This window comes from Lactuca serriola, chromosome 5, assembly GCF_051521515.1.
Source record: "Lactuca serriola cultivar US96UC23 chromosome 5, Lser_US96UC23_V15, whole genome shotgun sequence".
Taxonomy (NCBI): Eukaryota; Viridiplantae; Streptophyta; class Magnoliopsida; order Asterales; family Asteraceae; genus Lactuca; species Lactuca serriola.
In genome coordinates, this window is record NC_136412.1 from 100,397,545 (window position 1) to 100,418,337 (window position 20,793).

Below are 20,793 nucleotides of genomic sequence, written 5' to 3' on the forward strand. Positions count from 1 at the left end.
TTGCGTACAACTTCTCGGATCGGAGGGTTTCCAACACTAGCCTCAAGTGTTGTTTGTGGTCTTCTTCGTTTCGGGAATAGACAAGGATGTCATCAATGAACACAATAACAAACTTGTCCAGATAAGGACGACACACCCGGTTCATCAGGTCCATGAACACCGCCGGTGCGTTGGTTAGACCAAAGGGCATCACTACGAACTCGTAGTGTCCATATCGAGTCCTGAAAGCTATTTTGGGCACATCACTTTCATGAACTCGTAGCTGATGGTACCCTGACCGAAGGTCTATCTTGGAGAAGCTGGCTCCCTGGAGTTGATCGAAGAGGTCATCTATTCGCGGAAGAGGATATCGGTTTTTGACGGTCAACTTGTTCAGCTCACGATAATCGATACACATTCGAAAAGATCCATCTTTCTTCTTGACAAACAAAACCGAAGCTCCCCAGGGTGAGGAAATCGTTCTAATGAATCCTTTACTGAGCAACTCGTTGAGTTGACTGGATAACTCCTGCGTTTCTGCTGGAGCTAAGCGATACGGAGACTTCGCTACAGGAGTAGCTCCAGGAATTTGGTCAATACAGAACTCGACCTGACGCTCGGGAGGGGTTCCTAGAAGCTCTTCGGGAAACACATCAGGAAAGTTACAGACTTCGGGGATGCTCGCGAGGTCTTTAACTTCCTGTTTCTTGTTGATTACATGGGCTAAGAATGTAACGCACTCTTTTCGCAGGAGCTTTTGAGCTTTGATGCAGGAAATGATATGAAGGTTGGAACTGAGTTTATCACCATAGATTACGAGAGTCTGGCCCGAAGAAAGGTTGAGACGGATGGCTTTTTCGAAGCAAAGGATATCTGGATGATTGGAACTCAACCAATCCATGCCAATGATGACATCAAAGCTCTTTATGGATACCGCCATGAGATCGATAGGAAACGAATGGTCGTTCAGGGTAAGGGTACAACCTACGAACAATTCGCTCGCGTTTTCTTTCTCACCGTTCGCCATCTCGACGGTAAACGTTTCGGTTAAAGGGTGGGAATTATGTTTTAGGTTATGTTTGAATGCATGACTAATAAAGCTCCTCTCAGCACCCGGATCGAAAAGAATATTAGCATATGAGTTGTCGAGAAGGAACGTACCCGAGACAACAGTGGGATCGGCGACCGCTTCCTCCCGTCCCATGGCGAGGACCCTTCCGGCGTTGTCAGCTGTAGACTTCTTAGGGCAGTTCCTTTTAAAGTGCCCGACCTCACCATAGTTGTAGCAGGCTTGCATGCATCTTAGTACGTAATATTTGGAGTCGATCATTCATAGAAAATACATTTTATCGTTTGTAACCCTAGTTACCTCTACAGCGGAAGTTCTTTGTCGAGCTCTGCTGAGGCTTGAATCTATTGAATCATTCGACGTATTTTGATTCACTCTTGTGTTTGATATTTCTGTTTACATTTTTGTGATTAACCTGTTTAAGATCTAAACAATCAAAGAGGTATTCAACTCATCAATTGGTATCAGAGCAGGAGACTGTGTAATTCATACACATCTCTTCTGTGAAAGAAGTGATTAGAGTTTACTCCGCATTCATTGATATTTATTGAGCCGTCACTCCATAATTCACGTATCTCATTAATTATTCATCTTGCCCTAATATTACATATTACAAAGTCTGATCTTATAACAGGTTAAACGATCAAGCATGGAAGATTCTCAATCCAATCCAATTAACATCTCCAACAGTATAGGATCAACAACCAAGATTCCAATTCTCTACACTCAAGACTACGAAGTGTGGACGCACCACTTTGAAGATTACGTTATTGGATCTGAAGATAATGGGTATCTGATATGGGAAGCTATTATATCTGGCCCTGTCGCTCATTCAGGCGCATCTAGAATCATTAAAACTCAAAAGGAGTACAATGATCTATTGAAAGATGTGAAAGATGTCGCTCAGGACGAAAAGGAGAAGTTTCAATGCAACATTAAGGCATTGAGACTAATTCGATTTGCTCTTCAATCCGACATGTTTCGATTAGTAAGTTCTTGTGGTACGGCAAAGGAAATCTGGGATCGGCTGCGAGAGCCGTATTCCACAGATGAAGATCTGGAGCACTCCATTTAGACCCTACTTCTCTCTGAATTTGGAGATTTCAAGCAGAAGCCAGAAGAATTTGTTACACAAACATTTGATCGTTTCAATCATCTTCTCAGCAAGATGATCAAACATGATATTGAAAGGAAGCTCATCGAACAGAAGCTCACCTTCCTGAATGGCCTAAGACCCGAATGAAGAGCTGTTGTGTCGACAGTTAAAGCACATGAGCGGTTCAAATCATACTCCTTGGCGAAACTGGTGGGGATTCTAAAATCCCAGGAAAAGACAGTGCTACAAGAGAAAAGCGTGGTTTCAAATTTAGGGTCTTTGGCGCTTCTGTCCAAAGGTAAGAGTGCAGTAGAAGATGAAGAAGATTTAAATCTGGGAGACCACGATTTGACAGCTAAAGATTATGCTATGATGGTGTCAAATCCCATAAGGTTCATTAAGAAGAAGTTCCCTACCAACAAAAATCGTAATTGGCAGGGATGCTACAGCTCTGAAAAGGTGAAAGAGGAGCCGAAGATTGAAGAATCAAAGAAGGAAGCGAAGGGTGAAGCTGACTCTGGAGTCAGTTGCTTTTACTGTGGTGGGAAAAATCACTACGCAAAAGATTGCGTGCTGAAGAAGATGGCAGAGAAAGATGAAGAGAAGGATGAAGAACCAAGTCTCCTAAAAAGACTGGAGGAGATTAAGAGGAAGAAAGTTGCTACTAATCCCTCTATGAATGCTCTTATTATGCAGGGTTCGATAGATAATGTTGAGTTCGGTGGCGTGCAGGTGTGGTCAAGTGACTCAGAAGATGATGAAGTGAGAAAGCCTTCTCATGGAAAGGCTTATGTGGCAAAGAGTGGTGAAACTGATGGAAGATGTCTGATGGTGACAGATGTATCTCAGATGAGGGGGATACAACACTAATGGTGGAAACGAAGAGGCTAAGGAGCGAGAGGACTTGTGCTTTACAGCGAAGCCTCTCAGTGTGCAGATCAGTGAGCTAGATGAACTGATCAAGAAGGTACAATATATTTTTATTTCATTTAAAATTCCACAAAAATCATATGAAAAGGAATTAAATAACTTGAATTCAAGAATTTCAAATGTAGATAGTTGTTTAACTCAAACACGAGTCACAAATTCTAATCTAACTGACCAAATAAGCAGGGTGTCATCCAAGAGTGAGGAGCAAAGGATATGGATAGAGCAGAAGGAGTTGGAGTTGGTTAAGTCTAGGGATGAGAACATTTATTTGCAAAGAGACAATCTCAAATTATTAAAACAGAGGAATGTTTTTTGTTTAATTGCCAAAAGACTTTATACTAAAATTACTCAGCTGCATTTAAACTGTGAAATAGGGCAGAAGATACATCGCATGATTTTACCCTTCCTTGAGTTTAAGGAGGATGAAATCGATGCTGAAGCATACAACAGTGAAAGTGTTGTATCTTCTGATGATGTCAATCCTACTTATATGTATGGTCTGGACAAAATTGAATCTTTTATAAAGTCCAAAGACCATAAGGACATGCTTAAAAATCTTTTGGATGAAAATGATAAGTTGAAACTCAAGGCCGAAACTATACAAAAATTTGACTCATTGAGTACCAAATTAAGTTCAGAAAATAAAATTGATGTTGAAAATGCATCTGAACTTAATGAGGACGATGACATGAGTGAAATTTCTGTAGAGGATGAGGTTGACTGTTCCGAGTTCATTAGGAGCGAACCTGAAAACCACAAAAACCTGATTTCTGAAAATTCTGTGGAATTCGCTCGTTTGTCCAAAACTAAGTCCCCAATCGTTAAAGAAAAGGCCGTTGAGTATCAAAAGGTTAGAACAACTCCTAATTAGGTTTATAAGGTCACAGGAGTAACCGAACATCAGACAGCCGAACTCTCTAGCATAGTGAATGAAGATAATGCAGATGGATGTGATGAGTTTTTCTGGTCTGCACCGATAGACAACGCAGATGAAACAGTCGGTTTGTCGGAGCGAACATCATGGAAGGCCAAAGGTAGATATGTGCCCGAACCTCTGAATAAACCTACCAACTTTAACGTACCAAGTTCCAGCGGCACAAAAGAGATTCCAGTGGAAGATGTCACCTCAATTAGCGAAACCTCTTCCATGAAGAGTGAACCTGTTGCTAAGAAGCCGAAACAAAAGGCAAATATTCACAGACAACCGAAACAGGTGAAAAATCAAAAGCAGCAGAGAAACTTGAGATACAAGAAAAATCTCTCAGAGCGAAAGCAGTTTTGGCGCTCCCAAAATCCTCACTACACTCACTTTGACAAAAACTCTAAGCCAAAAGGAGAAGAAAACAAGAGTAAAAGGAGCTTTGATCCATCAATTCAAAAGAACTAGAGGAAGACTTTCGTGCCATAGGAAGAACAAAACTGAAAGGATAGGTTCGGTCCCGAAAGCAACAACAACCGAAAATTTGGTTTCGGTCCACCAAACAACAACAGGCAAAGACCAGATTTCAGCTCGTCAAGCTTTTACAGTAAAAGACCCAGTTTCGGGCCACCAACCTACAACAACCGAAAATCCAGCTTCGGTCCATCATCCAACAGCAACCGAAGGTCCAGGTTCGGTCCCTCAGGTGACCACAACCGAAAGGGTCATTTCAAACCTCAAGTCAGGAAAGATTCTCATTCTAATTTCTTTTCCTCTAATTCTTCTCGTTCTCATTCTTCTTCTAAGCCTAATTCTGGTCCTACACCAAACTCACAATCGTCAAAGGATTTGAAAGGAAAAAGGAAGATTTCCTCAGCTAATGAAGACCAAATGCAGGCAAAAGTCCAAACGCCAGAACCTGAATCCAAAATACCTACATCTAACTCCAATAAAATCAAAGTGTTTACTATTAAGAGGAAAGATGAAACAACCTTAATAAAACGAACATATCTTGTTGATGTTTCTCTTACTATTCCTGTTTCTGTAAAAGGCTCACGTGGACCCAAGAAACTTTGGGTTCCTAAATCTGGTTAATTTTTGCAGGTCATTAGTGACGAGCAGTTTGACGACAAATGGTACATAGACAGTGGTTGCTCACGTCACATGACAGGAAGGAAGCAAGAGCTAAGGGAGTTTCGGTCACTTCAAAACGGTGGCAATGTCAAGTTCGGTAACAACTCTTATGGAACAATAAAGGGTTATGGGATGAGAACCAATGGAGACTTAACAATAAGGAAGGTGGCGTATGTAGAAGGGTTGCAGCATAACCTCATCAGTGTATCTCAACTGGTGGGAGGTACAGGTCTTAAAGTCTCGTTCGACGATGAAGGTTCAGAGATTATAGAGAAGAAATCCAACAAATTCATTCTCATGTCAGATCGAAAAGGTGAAATGTTCCCTCTGAATCTTAGACCAATCAAAGGGAATCCAGACATATGTCTTTTGTCCAAAGCTCATTCAGACGAAAGTTGGTTGTGGCACCGAAGGCTTTCACATCTCAATTTCAAAGACATCAATAAGCTTGTCACCGGTGGTCATGTTCGGGGTCTTCCACTGCTTAAGTTCGATCGAGAACACTTATGTGCTGCATGTGAAATGGGGAAAGAAAGTCGTCAAAGTCACCCAACCATCATAAACACCAAAGTTGTTGAACCACTTGAGTTGCTTCACATCGATTTATGTGGTCCATCATCAATCGAGAGCATTGACGGTAACAAGTATATCCTTGTTATTGTTGATAACTTCTCACATTTTACTTGGGTATTCTTTTTAAAGCACAAATCTGAGGCGACTCCCAAGCTGAAGATCTTTATCAAGCAAGTAGAAGTGCAACTGAGGAAAGTCGTTCGAAACATCAGGAGCAATAATGGACTGGAATTCAAGAACAAAGAATTTGAAGATTTCTTGACAGAAAAAGGCACCAGTCACAATTTCTCATCCCCCTATACACCTCAACAGAACGGAATTATCGAAAGGCGAAACCGATCCCTGTGTGAGGTGGCTCGAACCATGCTAAGTTTTGCTTCCCTTCCCTTATATTTCTGGGCTGACGCTATTGCTGCAGCATGTTTTACTCAGAACAGGTCTTATCTCAAAAAACGTTTCTCTCTCGCTCCATACGAGATTATTAACAACAGGAAGCCGAATGTCAAGTTCTTTCATGTATTCGGTTCTAGATGCTTCATCTTCAACTCCAAAGAACATCGTAACAAGTTTGATGTTAAAGCTGATGAAGGTATCTTTCTGGGATATTCTCTTACTTCAAATGCATACGGGGTTTTGAATAAGTGTTCTAAAAGAATTGAAGAAACCTATTATGTGACGTTCGATGACAATTACGTCAAGAAGTTAAAGTCTATCGAAGGAGCAATTGGAGATATTTTCTCTCAAACAGGTCAAGTCACAGCCTCAATCGCTAATTTATTTGACCAGTTCACAGACTTATTTGATGAACCTGAGAAAGCCACTCATTCGGAAGCCAAGGCAGCAGACAACAAAATCGATAACCTTAAGTAGATTATCGAAGATACAGCCAATCAAATGGGAGAAGGAGAACCAGTTCGAAATGATCCTCCCAAGAGTAGTACTTCGGTCGAGGGGGAGAATCAATTCTCTTCAAATCAACAGGACTCACATATTTAGGGGGAGAATCCAATCTTTGACGGACCCAAAAGTCCTGTAGCATCCGAAAGCCTAGCTACACCCGAAAGTCCAGTGACAACCGAAAGTCCGGATCAGCCTGAAAGCTCAGTTGAAGAAAGAATTTTTGGGTCAAATCCAAATGATTCGTCATCTGTCGAGGGGGAGGAATCTGACATGCTCTATGACGATGATATTCAATCAGAATTAGAAGAAATGGTGAATGCTGAATTGGATCCGTCCTATGACCCAAATTATCCTCCTCTCACCAAATGGACTAGAGATCATCCTGTATCTCAAATAGTGGGTGACACATCAGAAAAAGTTCTAACACGTTCACAACTGAAGGCGAAGCAAACTGCTTTATTCTCCAAAGTAGAATTCTGCATGTTTAATTCTTTCGTATCCAAGATTGAGCCAAAGACCGTCAGTATTGCTCTTGATCATTCTGATTGGGTCCAGGCAATGGAAGACGAACTCAATGAGTTTGAAAGAAATAAAGTCTGGAGACTCATTCCAACACCAAAAGATGCCTCGGTTGTCGGTCTCAAATGGGTGTTTAGGAACAAAATGGACAAGGAGGGGAATGTAATCCATAATAAGGCTTGGCTAGTTGTAAAAGGATACTGCCAGGAAGAAGGAATTGATTACGAAGAGACATTTTCTCCGGTAGCAAGGCTGGAATCTGTTCGAATATTTCTCGCCTATGCTGCACACAAGAATTTCGAGGTCTACCAGATGGATGTGAAGTGCGCTTTTCTGAATGGGGAACTTGAAGAAACCGTGTATGTGGAGAAACCTCCTGGATTCGTGAATGAAAAGCATCCAAATCATTGCTACATCTTGGATAAGGCGGTTTATGGTCTGAAACAAGCACCTAGGGCATGGTATGAAACACTAACTAAGTTTCTAAAGATGTCTAAATTCAAACAAGGTTCGGTTGACCCAACCTTTTTTCATAAAAAGGAAGGTAACCACCTTATGATAGTTCAAATCTATGTCGATGATATCATCTTTGGCTCAACGAATCCTAGCTTAACAGCTGAATTCAGAAAGTTGATGGAGACAAAATTTGAAATGAGCTCAATGGGTCTGATTAATTTTTTCCTTGGTTTAAATATTAGACAGGGACCTGAAGGCATCTTTATTAACTAGGAAGCATATACCAAGACTCTTCTTGCCAAGTTCGGCATGATGGGAGATTCAAAGGTCAAAGTCCCTATGGCGTTTGGTACCAAGCTCTCACCATCTTTGGAAAAACCAGTAGTCGACATAACGCTTTATCGCCAAATGATTGGTTCCCTGATGTATCTCATAGCTAGCAGGCCCGATATAATGTTTTCTGTGTGCTATTGTGCCAGGTTTCAAGCAAATCCTCGTGAACCACACATGCTGGCAGTGAAGAATATATTCCGGTATTTGAAGCGAACCACCTCTCTCGGTCTCTGGTATCCCTCAAACTCAAGTTTCTTTGTTCAAGCCTACTCAGATGCAGACCTAGGAGGATGTGGTTTAGACAGAAAAAGCACTACAGGAGGCTGCCAATTCCTCGATGAGAAGTTGGTGAGCTGGCAATCTAAGAAACAAACATGTGTTTCTCTGTCTACAGTCGAAGCAGAGTACATTGCAGCCGCCTCCTGCACATCTCAAGTGATTTGGATCCAAAGCCAACTCCGGGACTATGGACTCAATATGAAAAAGATCCCTCTATATTGCGACTCAGAAAGTGCAATCAGGATCTGTCATAACCCAGTACAACACTCCAAGACCAAACATATTGCATTGCGGTATCACTTTATTAAGGGTCATGTGGAAGACGGAAACGTAGAGATTCACTTTGTTAGAACCACTGATCAACTGGCCGACATCTTCACCAATTCCCTTCCTGAAGCAAGTTTCAATAAAATTCTACAAGGACTAGGTATGATGGAATCGGATTCAGTACCAAAAACACCTTCACAAAACTAAAAGTTGGAAGCGAAATGAACCGAACGTTCAGTCTATTTCGGGTTCGGTTCACATGGGAACCGAAATGAACCGAACGCTCGGTCTATTTCGGGTCCGGTCCCATTGCACTTGTTTTCGCTTATCTAAAAAAGGTGGTATCTTTGGTTGTAAACTTTTGTACAATAGTTTTTCCAAAAATTAAAATTCAAAAAATAATTTTTTTAAGGAACCGAGCGTTCGGTTCCAATTTTTTTTTTTTTTGGTTTGTTTTGTTTTTGTTTTTCTCTTTACCAAATTATCAAAAACTCCAAAAATATTTTCTTTTTCTTTTTATCTCTACTTCTGTTTGTATTCACCGTTTATGGATTATCGATGGGGCAGGTATCATTCTCACAGTTTTTACTAGCTAAGTGTCCCTAGAAGCATGCTGTTGCATGTTGTCCAAAGCCTCAACTGATTCTGAATAAAGCCTTACTGACTTGGTATATACAAACCTCGTCTTCCCAATTAGGCTACTACATTTATTCTAATCATGAGTCTCCTTACTCTTTTCTCATATGAGATAAGAGTTTTATGCTTAGTCATTATTTTCATAGCAGAGGTACTTTGGTTTCCTTACACCACCTCATATTTTTCTCCATCATATTCGCTTCATACATGTAACCCTTGAGACTCTCAGAAATTTCCATTGAGGTTTATGGTTACACAATCTCTATGTTTGTGATCTTAGCTTCGTGTCACTACGTGCTAAGTGAAACCCACAATTCAATACCTACCATGCATTGACGGTGAACAATTAAATTTGCTCTAGTTTTCACTCATGAATTAACGAATCCACCCACGTGGTTGTACCATGAAATCTCTGATTTTCTAATTGTGTGATTCTTATGAAATTGTTACCTACCATAACATTTCTTCCCTTAGAATCCAGTTTTAAATTTTCTTGAGATTTCACACCTAATATTTCCAACAAGTCACTAACACATTATCCAAACCTACTTGTTTAACAGACCCATTGGTCTCACAAGTACTTCAGTCGATTTCTGTCTTATGTCAAGATCAGGAATTCTGAACTGAAGCGAAAGCCTCCCAAATAAGCCTTATTAAAAGATGCCTTTCAACACTTCTTAACAAGTGATTGATCGTAATTCAATGGGAGACCACACAAACACTTTAAAGTCTCTCTTGACTTTGAAGGATGAGATTCGTGCTCGGGATCCACAGTTTCGTGTCTCTATTGAGATCACAAATTCCCACATATATGTTGCTTTATATCTTTATCTTTGACACTCTATGAACGAAAATCTTTTTGATTTTCCAAAAATCTGGTTTCATTCATTACAAACTATTTTTTTGGCTCCGGGAGTTAATGATATATTCTCAATGGGATGTTGTTGTTAATACTACACGTGTTCGCTTTTATTTAGTGAGGACAACTACTTTTAAGGATAAAATGATGACTCAGTCGGGAGATTATCGGTTCAGGAATTCAAAAAGGCATTTGATGGGAAGGCGTGCAAAACGGAAGAGTTTTTCTCTCTCATGCGTAATCATAGGGGTTGCTAACTGTCACACGTCAATCAACTCAGGAAACGCTTTGATTCTCAAGAAGATTTGGGGGCGGATTCTTCTATCTCCTCTACACATGGTATAAAGGGTAAACCCTAAGGTCTTTTACCTCTTTACTGCACCCAAAATTCAGAGAGCAAGAAACGATTATTTTCTCCAACTGTTCATCTTCTTCTCTGAAACACTCTTCAATGGTGGATTCTTCTTTTGTTCATGAAACCTCCCACATTCTCCCTATCTAACCTCAGCAAAGCCTGATCATTGATCTCACCCCACATGCCTACGACGCCTTCATGTTCCCAATTGTGGAGTGTCTCAAACACTCTCCACTGGTTCTAGCATTAACCAAGGTTGAAATCGTTCCAACGGAGTGTTTTTCGCAGATCTTCTTAACTGCCCACTATGACAAGTCTGTCGATCGCATACTTCGACATTCTTGATACCAAAACCTCCATCTCAAAACAGAGATTATGCTCGCTCCTAGGGTTTGAACCTGATGAGTCAAGGGTTAACCCTGATTCTATTCATGTGGGACAGTTGTTCTCCATGTTCTACAACATGGGATATACTGATTTTAACTACAGTTACAAAGTTCAAGAAATCATGTCTTCCTCCACAGTGGAATGGCTTCTTCACGGTACTGTTCAAGGGTTAGTCAAAAAGAAGTGTAGGTTCAAACGGGGCTAGCCTTCTGTTTATGACGATTCTCTACGGTTTATACCATGGCGTTAATCTCGACTATGGCTATGTGTTATGGCAGCAGTTGATTCAAACCCTTGCTTCTACTTCTCGCCATTCTGTGATTTCTTATGCCAGATTCTGGACGCTGGTCACCAAGTGGGCAATGGACAAGCATCATGTCCCTGTAGTAGCTAATTCTCTACTCTCCTCGATCGGTGTTTTCCACACAACAAAGATCATCGTGACTGATCCTTCCAAGTTTCAGTTTGTTGGCTCAATCTCTGAGTCCATGTATGCGTGTGTTCCAAGCGATAGTCGTATCATCAAGACTTACAAGGATTTTCTTCATTCAGGCCCCAGAGAGCTCACTCCAGAGATGATTCACTCTATCCATGAAGCTGACAAGACTGCTCCCAGGGGCAAGAAACTAGAAAAGGGGAAAGACAAGAAGGTTGTCAAAGGAGCGAAAGGTCCTTCTCCAAAGAAGCAAAAACCTTCGAAGGCAGCTCAATCACCTCCACCAAAGAAGAGGAAAACCCAGCCCAGGTGCAAACTCATTCTTGCCTCTTCCTCCAGTAAATCAGAGGATGAGAGTTCAGACTCAGAGGAATCACTTCGTGGTGACACTCCTCCCCGTTCGCCTTCACCTGAGGTACCCATTTCAACTAAACCTGTCTCTCCTCCCCCAATCTCTATCTCTATTTCCATTCCCCCCATAACCTCCACTACTCATATACCCCCCACCTCTATCCCTGTACCACCTCCTATTTTCTCAGAAGCTATGACAACAACCACCACTTGAGTTCGAACCAACGTACCTGATATGGGGGCTCATACTTCAGCACCCAAACACACACCCGCTACCAAACCTACTCCCACAACTGAACCTCCACCTTCGCCTTCCTCTCCTAATCATTCAGTAGATGACGAGACTTTTCTTAGAGGAGAAGACATGACTTTTGACTTTGTCTACTATAGTCCGTACCAGGTTCAAAGTGATGATGACGATGATGCCCCTGTCACTAAAAAGCATCTCAAGGAAGTTCATGAGAAAATCGACAGTCTCATCTCTTCCTCCTCTTCCTCTCGGTCCAATATCTCAGAGGCTGCCATTCATGGGCTAGTTGATTCATTCACCAAGGCACATGAAGCCTCAATCAACTCCGCCACTGCTTCTATCAACGCATCTACCAAAGCCTATGTTGCTGCGACCGAAAAAGTCGAAAAACGATTTCTCAATGCTAACAATCTTTTACAGTCTTTACAGGGGGCCGCTGAATCCAATGCAGCGAAGGTTGACTCTCTTGTCGAGAAGCTGGCCACTTCATTCGCATCAGAACAGCAATTTTTTGCCAGTCTTCGTCAGTCTCTTGAAGCTGACAATAAAACCTTCCAGGCGACTGTTGAGGAACGCTTGACAAAGCTGCAAGAAGATCTCACTTCAGAGAGCTCCGTGATGGATTCTCTTGCTCGCCAAACCACTGCTCTAAAGGTCAAGAGTCTTCAACTTTTCCAATCAGAAAAGGAGGTTGCGTCTCTCCGATCTGAGCGAGCGGTCATTTCCACGTGTGTTTTGGATGTCCACGTTGCCCTCTCCAACATTATTGAAGCGCATGATCCCATCCTGAACTACTCTGTGAGGCGCACTCTAGCTGAGAAGCTTGCTCCCGCCCTTGACCTGCTCAGCAAAATTGAAGGGCTTCCTGAGTTCGTGGCCCATCCAAAACAAGGGGAGAAGGCGTGTCTCAACCGCCTCCTACTTTTACATCAACTAAAGCAGCCGAACCTCCTCCAACAGGTCAAGCTTCAGGTTCGGGTGCTAAAGATAAAGGGAAGAATATTGTTGAAGACAGTGATGGTGATGATGATAAAGAGACCATTGCTGATCTCTTGAAGAAACAAGGCCGGGAAAAGGATTCAGACATGAGTGCTCGTGTAGCCAGAGAGGCAGAGGCGAACGAAAGAAAAATGAAGGAGGCTCATGATCTCCTTGAGAGTCGAAAAACTCTATTTCCTCCGTGGAGTCTCGAGAAGCTTATCAAAGAAGCTATTGATACTCCCAGCATCCTATGGCTCGAACCGGTGATTTCCTTGGACAGGGTCAATTTTGTCGATTCTCAGTTTGATATGCCCTTGACCCGAAAGGCCTTCATATTTCACGCATTCTCCCATGTTGTTGATGTCCCTCATCCTCACCTGAAGGTTGATAGGGAGCTCGTTGAATTCTATCTGAGGTCTGCTCAGTTTCAGTATCAGACATGCAGTGCTCAGAAGATCATAAATGTTCGGGTCCTCAAACCATTTCGGGAGGGAAACTTCATAAATGTTCGGTTCAAAGTGTTGAGGGGGTCTGCTAAAACAGAACATGCTATTTCACTTGTTGATCTTCCCAACCTGAATCCACATGATTAGATCATCTTGCACAACATCCTCCTCACCAACGAAGCTGAATATGGGCCAATCATAGATCACTTCAAAAGGATGTTCGTTTGCTACATCATGGAGGTCGCCAAGATGGATCAGGAGATCGCAAGTACTTTCAAGAAAAAGCCCACCATCTCTCCAGTTGGCTCTGCAAGCGATCTGAATAAAATGCAGATGGGGAGGATCGACCCAAAGCGGAACTCAGTCATGTTCACAAGGAACGAAGGCCAAAAATGCATGTTCGCCTTGGCAGACAAGCATCTATACACCACTGCGTGCTTGGAACATGTTCTGGGGATCATCAATCGATGCAAGCAGAACTCTAATGATGACAAGAAATACTTCGATGATACGATCCAGTGGTACATTCACTTCAGACAAACCATCGTTGCTCTCATTCCTCGTCTGTTCGAAACCACAAAGAAAGTTCCTGCAGCTGGACCCAGCAAGCTGAAGTAGAGTCTCGCTCCAATTGACGCAAAGGGGGAGATTGTTGGGTTCGATATGTGTTGCGTCCTGGGCTCGTTCATTAGTCCAATTTTGTTTCCGGATTGGGCCTGTCCATCCGTGAGTTATTTTCTAGGGTTTAGTATTTATAGATGCTTGCATGCATCTTAGTACGTAAGATTTGGAGTCGATCATTCATAGAAAATACTTTTTATAGTTTCTAACCCTAGTTGCCTCTACAGCGGAAGTTCTTTGTCGAGCTCTGCTGAGGCTTGAATCTATTGAATCATTCGATGTATTTTGATTCACTCTTGTATTTGATATTTCTGTTTACATTTTTGTGATTAACCTGTTTAAGATCTAAACGATCAAAGAGTTATTCAACTCATCAGTTGTTGCCTATAAAATGGCAGCTTAATGGGTGTCCACTCTCACCCACCGCTTCCTTGATCGGTGGAGGGCCGTTAGCCGAACGGGTAGGACAATGACTTTAAATCCTCATTAAAAGTATAATGATTGTTATAAAGTAACTAAACACTTTAATTCCCAATCTTAGTTACTTTAGGAAAAATGTGAACATGGTGCTAGTCCATGTAATTCACACTTTGTACCTTACCAAGTCGTTGGTGGAGCGTGTGTGGTTAACCGACTCACTAACTTGGACTAGTAAGGATCACGAAGGGTAACTTAGTGTTTTTTATAGATCAATGGAGCGTGTGTGGTTAACCGGAACATTGATTAGGTGATAATATTAAGGGTACCAAGTGAATTAGTATTGTTATTCATACCTTGTTTTGAGATCCTCGGCATCCCAGTCACAAAACTTGAAGGGCACAATCGAGATTGAAACATGCCATTTAAGAGTTCAATGAATCTCAAAAGAATCTAGGAATTTCAAATCCAATTAAAACCTAATAATTCATTTCGTTTTTCATGGTGGAAATTGGTGAATCGTCATTCACCTACCTTTCAAATATGTTATTACTTAGATAACGGCATCCCTCTTCTAAGTATAATATATTGTGATTGGATCCTAGCCATAATATTACATTTGGGTGTCTTATTAAGGACTCTATATATTTAATCTAAACTTGCTTTCTTCTTTCAGATGTCTTCCAACACTAATGCTTCGGGCTCTAACCCAATTGGCTCTTTCTCTCTCATGAATCTTTGTGGGAGAGTCATCTTTGATGGTTCCAACTTCATGGACTGGATTAGGAACATCAGGATGGTTACTCGTTATGAGAACAAGGAATATGTCCTCGATAAGGAGTTAAAAGAGCTTGACAAGTCCACTACTACTCCTGAGGAGATCGCTGAATTCAGGACACATGAGAGAGATGCTACTAAGGTGGCATGCATCATGATGGCCACGATGACAGTCGAGCTCCAAAAGTCCTATGAGGACTTCTACCCTTTTGAGATGCACAAGACCTGATGGAAAGGTACCACCAGAGTGCTCGTCAGGAGTGGTATGAAATAATCTCCTCCATGATAACAACCCGCATGAAGGATGGTGAATCCATCATGGGCCAGATGCAAAAGATGCAAAGGTATGTGGACCGTTTGCTCAAGCTGAATGTGAACTTCCCTGAGGAGTTGACAATTGACATCAGTTTGCACTCCTTACCTTCTTGTTATGACCAATTTCGTATGACATATCATATGAACAAGGAGGAAGTTACTCTTAGCAAACTTCAAGGACTCTTGAAGACCGCTGAAACCGGTCTTAAGTGCAAGTCGGTTGTTACCTCTACTACTCCTACTCCAATATCTACCCCTGCTTTGGCTATCGGGAAAGGCAAAAGGAAAAAGAGGAAGTCCCCATCGAAGGGTACCAAGGGAAAGTCTATTGAAGGCTCCTCATCAAGGACCAAGAGCGGTTCTGTCACTCCTTCTACCATTCCCAAGGATGCTGATTGCTACTCTTGCCAGGACAAGGGGCACTCGAAGCGAAACTGCCCTAAGTACTTTCAGGATCTAAAGGATGGGAAAGTGAAACCCACCCATGCAGGTATTTACACAATATTGTCTAATAACTCACCATATTCTAACTTTTGGGTGCTTGATATAGGATGTGGTATTCACATATGTTCAAATTTGCAGGGCCTAAGAAGAAGTGAGGATGTGGAGCATGAAAAGATAAACTTGATCATGGGGAATAGGAAGGCTTCACCTGTTTCCAAGATTGGAGTTTATACTTTGTTGCTGAATAATAGGTTAAAATTAGATTTGAATAAATGTGTGTACTCGTTTAAAATGGCGAGAAATATTATTTCCTTTCATGGTTTGTAGAAACAAGGTTTTACCTTTTCGTTTGATAATGAATGTGGTGGTATTAATGCTTTCTTTAATAATGTGTTTAATTTTAAAGCATTACCTTGTGATGGTGTGTACGAAACTGTGTCGGTTGTAGACAACTTAGGAAATAATGTGTTGTATATTGATTCTTCTACTAGCCTAGATAAAACATCATTGTGGCATTGTCGTCTTGGACATGTAAACAAGAAACGCATAGGCCAACTCCAAGAGAATGGAGTTTTGAAATCATTCGACCTTAAATCGGATGATAGTCGTGAATCTTGTCTACTTGGAAAGATGAAAAAATCACCCTTCACTGGTACTTGTGAAAGGGGTGAGGGTTTATTGGACCTAATACATACTGATGTATGTGGACCATTCAAAACCACCATAAGGGATGCTAATCGGTATTATGTGACTTTTATTGATGATTTTAGTAGATATGGTTATGTCTACTTGATCAAACATAAGTCAAAAACCTTTGAAAGGTTTAAGGAATTCAAACAGGAAGTAGAAAATCAACTGGGGAGGAACATTAAGATGCTTCGATTCGATCGAGGTGGTGAGTATCTTAGTACCGAGTTCCTTGACTATCTTAAGGAGTGTGGGATTGTCTCACAACTGACTCCTCCCAGGACACCACAGCTAAATGGTGTAGCTGAGAGGCATAATCGAACTTTGTTAGACATGGTTCGCTCTCTGATGAGTCGAGCTTCGCTACCAATCTCTTTTTGGGGGTATGCCTTAGAGACTGCCGCCCATATCCTTAATCTAGTCCCTAAAAGAAGGTTACCAAAACACCTCATGAGATGTGGACTAGGAAGGTTCCCAACTTGGACCACATCAAGATTTGGGGTTGCGAGGCTTTCGTGAGGCGTGAGACTCATGATAAGCTCGAACCCCGAAGTGAAAGGTGTATTTTCATCGGCTACCCATAAAAATCCTTCGGTTACCTCTTCTACAGACCCAGTGAGAATGTGATCTTTATAGCAAGAAGAGGGGTCTTTCGTGAGAGAGAGTTTATGAGCCAAGGAGACAGTGGGAGGCAAATTGACCTTAAAGAAATTCAAGAATCAATTGTTGAAGGAACCTCACACACTAGCAATCAACCTGAGGAGGAAACTCCTATTGAGCCAGCTGACGAGTCTGTACCTCTGAGGCGTTCCACACAGGTTAGGAACACACCTGATTTTTATTATGGTTTTCATATTACTATGGAAGGTGATACATTTATCAACGATAGTACACTGGTAAATTTGGATGAACCTAATAGTGTTAAGGAAGCCATGGCAGGCCCGAAGTCTGCTAAATGGAAGGAGGCTATGGACAGCGAGATACAGTCCATGTATGACAATCAAGTTTGCAACTTGGTTGACAGTGTACCAGGCCGTAAAACAATCGGGTGCAAATGGATCTTCAAGAAGAAGACCGACATGGAAGGAAAGGTGCACACTTATAAGGCTCGACTGGTTGCAAAGGGTTTTACTCAGACTCAAGGTATTGATTATGATGAAACCTTCTCACCGGTAGCATAGATTATGTCTATTAGGGTCATGCTAGCCATTGTTGCATTTCATGATTATGAAATATGGCAAATGGATGTCAAAACCGCTTTTCTTAATGGAAAGTTGGTTGAGGATGTGTACATGATTCAGCCATAGGGTTTTGTCAGTGCAGAATACCCTAATAGAGTGTGCAAGCTTGAGAGATCCATTTATGAATTAAAACAAGCATCTCGTAGCTGGAATCTTTGTTTCGATGAGAAGGTCAAAGAGTTTGGCTTCTTGAGAAGTGAAGATGAGTCTTGCGTGTATGTAAGAGCTAGTGGGAGTATGGTTAGCTTCTTGGTACTATATGTAGATAACATACTACTTATAGGAAATCACATCCCAACCTTGCAGGAGGTTAAGTCCTAGCTTGGGAAGTGCTTTTCTATGAAGGACCTAGGGGAAGCTGCCTATATCCTAAGGATAAGGATATTAAGAGAAAGAAGTAAAAGACTAATTGGACTTAGTCAGAGTACCTACTTGGATAAGGTGTTGAAAAGATTCAACATGCAGAATTCCAAGAAAGGAGATTTACCGATCCAAAGCAATGACAAACTGAGTAAGACTCAGAGTCTGAGTACAGAGGCCGCGATAGCAGAGATGAGTCGATTACCATATGCTTCCGCGGTGGGCTCGATCATGTATGCTATGACTTGTACCCGCCCTGATGTGGCCTTTGCTTTGAGCATGGTCAGCAGATATCAGGGGAACCCTGGCAAGGCTCATTAGACCGTGGTAAAGAACATTCTCAAGTACCTATGGAGGACTAAGGATTGGATCCTTACCCTTGGCGGGAGTGATGACTTGAGAGTGTTAGGGTATAGTGATGCTAGGTTTCAGATTGATAGGGATAACTTCCGCTCTCAGTCGGGCTGGGTCTTTACCCTAAATGGAGGGGCAATCTCTTGGAAGAGTTCCAAGCAAGAGACGGTGGCTGATTCGACTTGTGAATTAGAGTATATAGCAGCGAGTGAAGCAGCGAAGGAGGCGATAAGGTTGAAGAACTTCATCGAAGACCTTGGAGTTGTACCAGCTATTAAGGAGCCTATGGAGATTTTCTGTGACAACAATAGTTCGGTTGCCTTAGCCAAGGAACCAAGAGATCATGATAGATCCCAACACATTGACAGAAAATCTCACTTCATAAGACACAAGATAGAAGAAGGACTCCTCGTGGCAAAGAGGGTATCGTCAGATGAGAACCCCGCAGATCCCCTTACGAAGGGACTGACGAGGGTTAAGCATTTGCAGCATACGAGGCGCATCGGGCTGAGGGACGATATTAGTTTTACAGATTAGATAGCCTTTTCTGAAACTTGTAAAATGTAATCGACGTTTGATGATGAATAAAATTTGTGATTTATTTATGAGTAAAGTGTTGCTATCATTGTCAATTATTTACTATTGTTTCAGTTTTTGCATGTTTTAACTTCCAGAATAATTAATTTATTCAAACCTCCACAATCAGTCATACGTCCGAATAGGTATGAATCAAGATTGTCATGAATTGGGTTTGTAGATGGCTAAAGGTGTTTAGACATAGCAATGGTTGCTACAATGTTCATGAGTGCTCATAAGTTATGACTATTCGAATAAACCCACGCTCACTTGTATCACTTCATGGAATTTATCTCGAGTGATCGTGAGACGATAATATCATATAAGTCTTCAAACCTAGAGATATGAGTTGTTACGTATGAGTTGGTTGTGCATTGATTGCACGTAAACGCATCAGTAACTTGATGTTATAAAACGTGCCTTTGTGTACAATTCAACAAGTAGTAGAACAATCATATGAGTCGAAGTATATCTGTTCCTTCTAGAAATAGAAGTGATATCTGGGCCCCTCGATGATTTTGTGTTGACCCATGTACCGGGCCCGGTCAGAACTAAATTGATGTGTTCAGTTAAGTTCTTTGTCAAACAAATTGGAAATCGAGAAACAACTGCCAGACAATAAGTGAGATATTGTTCCACAGAGTTTTCAACAGAGTTTTCGAGAGCTACGATTGCCGGTTGGTTCCTGAAGTAATATAGGCAAATACAGTTATTAGACTTATCCAAGTGGGAGTCAGTTGGATAAGGTCTAAGTCCATGAAGTATTTGGTATATACTTGACCCGACTCGCCATGGTCCATTTGGGTTGCACTTCACCTAAACTATGTATGGATAATTTTATGAGAATTGTATACTTACGATTTATTAATATATTATAAGTTGTAATATATTAATGTAAAGTCATGTTATTTAATTAGTTTTAATCTTGAATTAATTATGAATTAATTTAGTGATTAAAAGGAAGACTAATTAAATCATGGGCTATTACATTTATATGGTGTGGGCTAATACTCATTTGTTAATAGGCTAAGCTTATATGGATGTCCATGGATGATCCATGGAGCTTTTAACCCATGGATCCTTGGAAAGGAAAAGACATGGGTTATTAGGGTTTCACCCTAACCATGCACACTATATAAACAAGCTTATGTTGCATGAAAAACACCCTAGAGTGTATGTGTAATAGTGGTGGCCGATTTCTAAGTGTTAGTATACTCTCTCATATATTTTCCAAGTTTGTGGTGATTTGTGATTTCCATTTGAGGCATTCACATTATTGGTGCTTGGCTCTCAAACTCCAAGGAATCAACAATCAACAAAAGGTATGTAATTCATCTAGTTCTTTTATTTTTAAAAGTACCTCATGCCATGCTAGATAGGTTATAAACATTGGAAAATAATATTTTGCATGTACCTTAGACAAACATAGATCCAATGTTTATTAGGGTTGCATGTACACTTAGGAAGTGTTAGAATGCTCAAAACCCAACAGCAAGAGGGAGAGAACAACATATGGGAGAACAATAAAGACAACAACAACAAACAGTTCAATAGAGATCATTCTCGGAATTTGCTCTCCGAGATGAAGATTATGATAATGAAACTGTGGGATTATGCACTTTTGAAGTTGATGATGATGAAGATGATTTTATGGATGATGTAATTCTTAGACTACAAGCTATCATGGAACCACCTACCAAAGTCCTTTCGGAAGCACAGAAGATGAAATGGTCCTCAGTTTCTTGGCCATCATTTTTTCCGAAGCATTCAAAAGGATCCGAGAAATGACAAAGGGAAAAACCAAGCTGAAATCGATGCCTTTCGAGCCACTCAACCAATGCGTTCT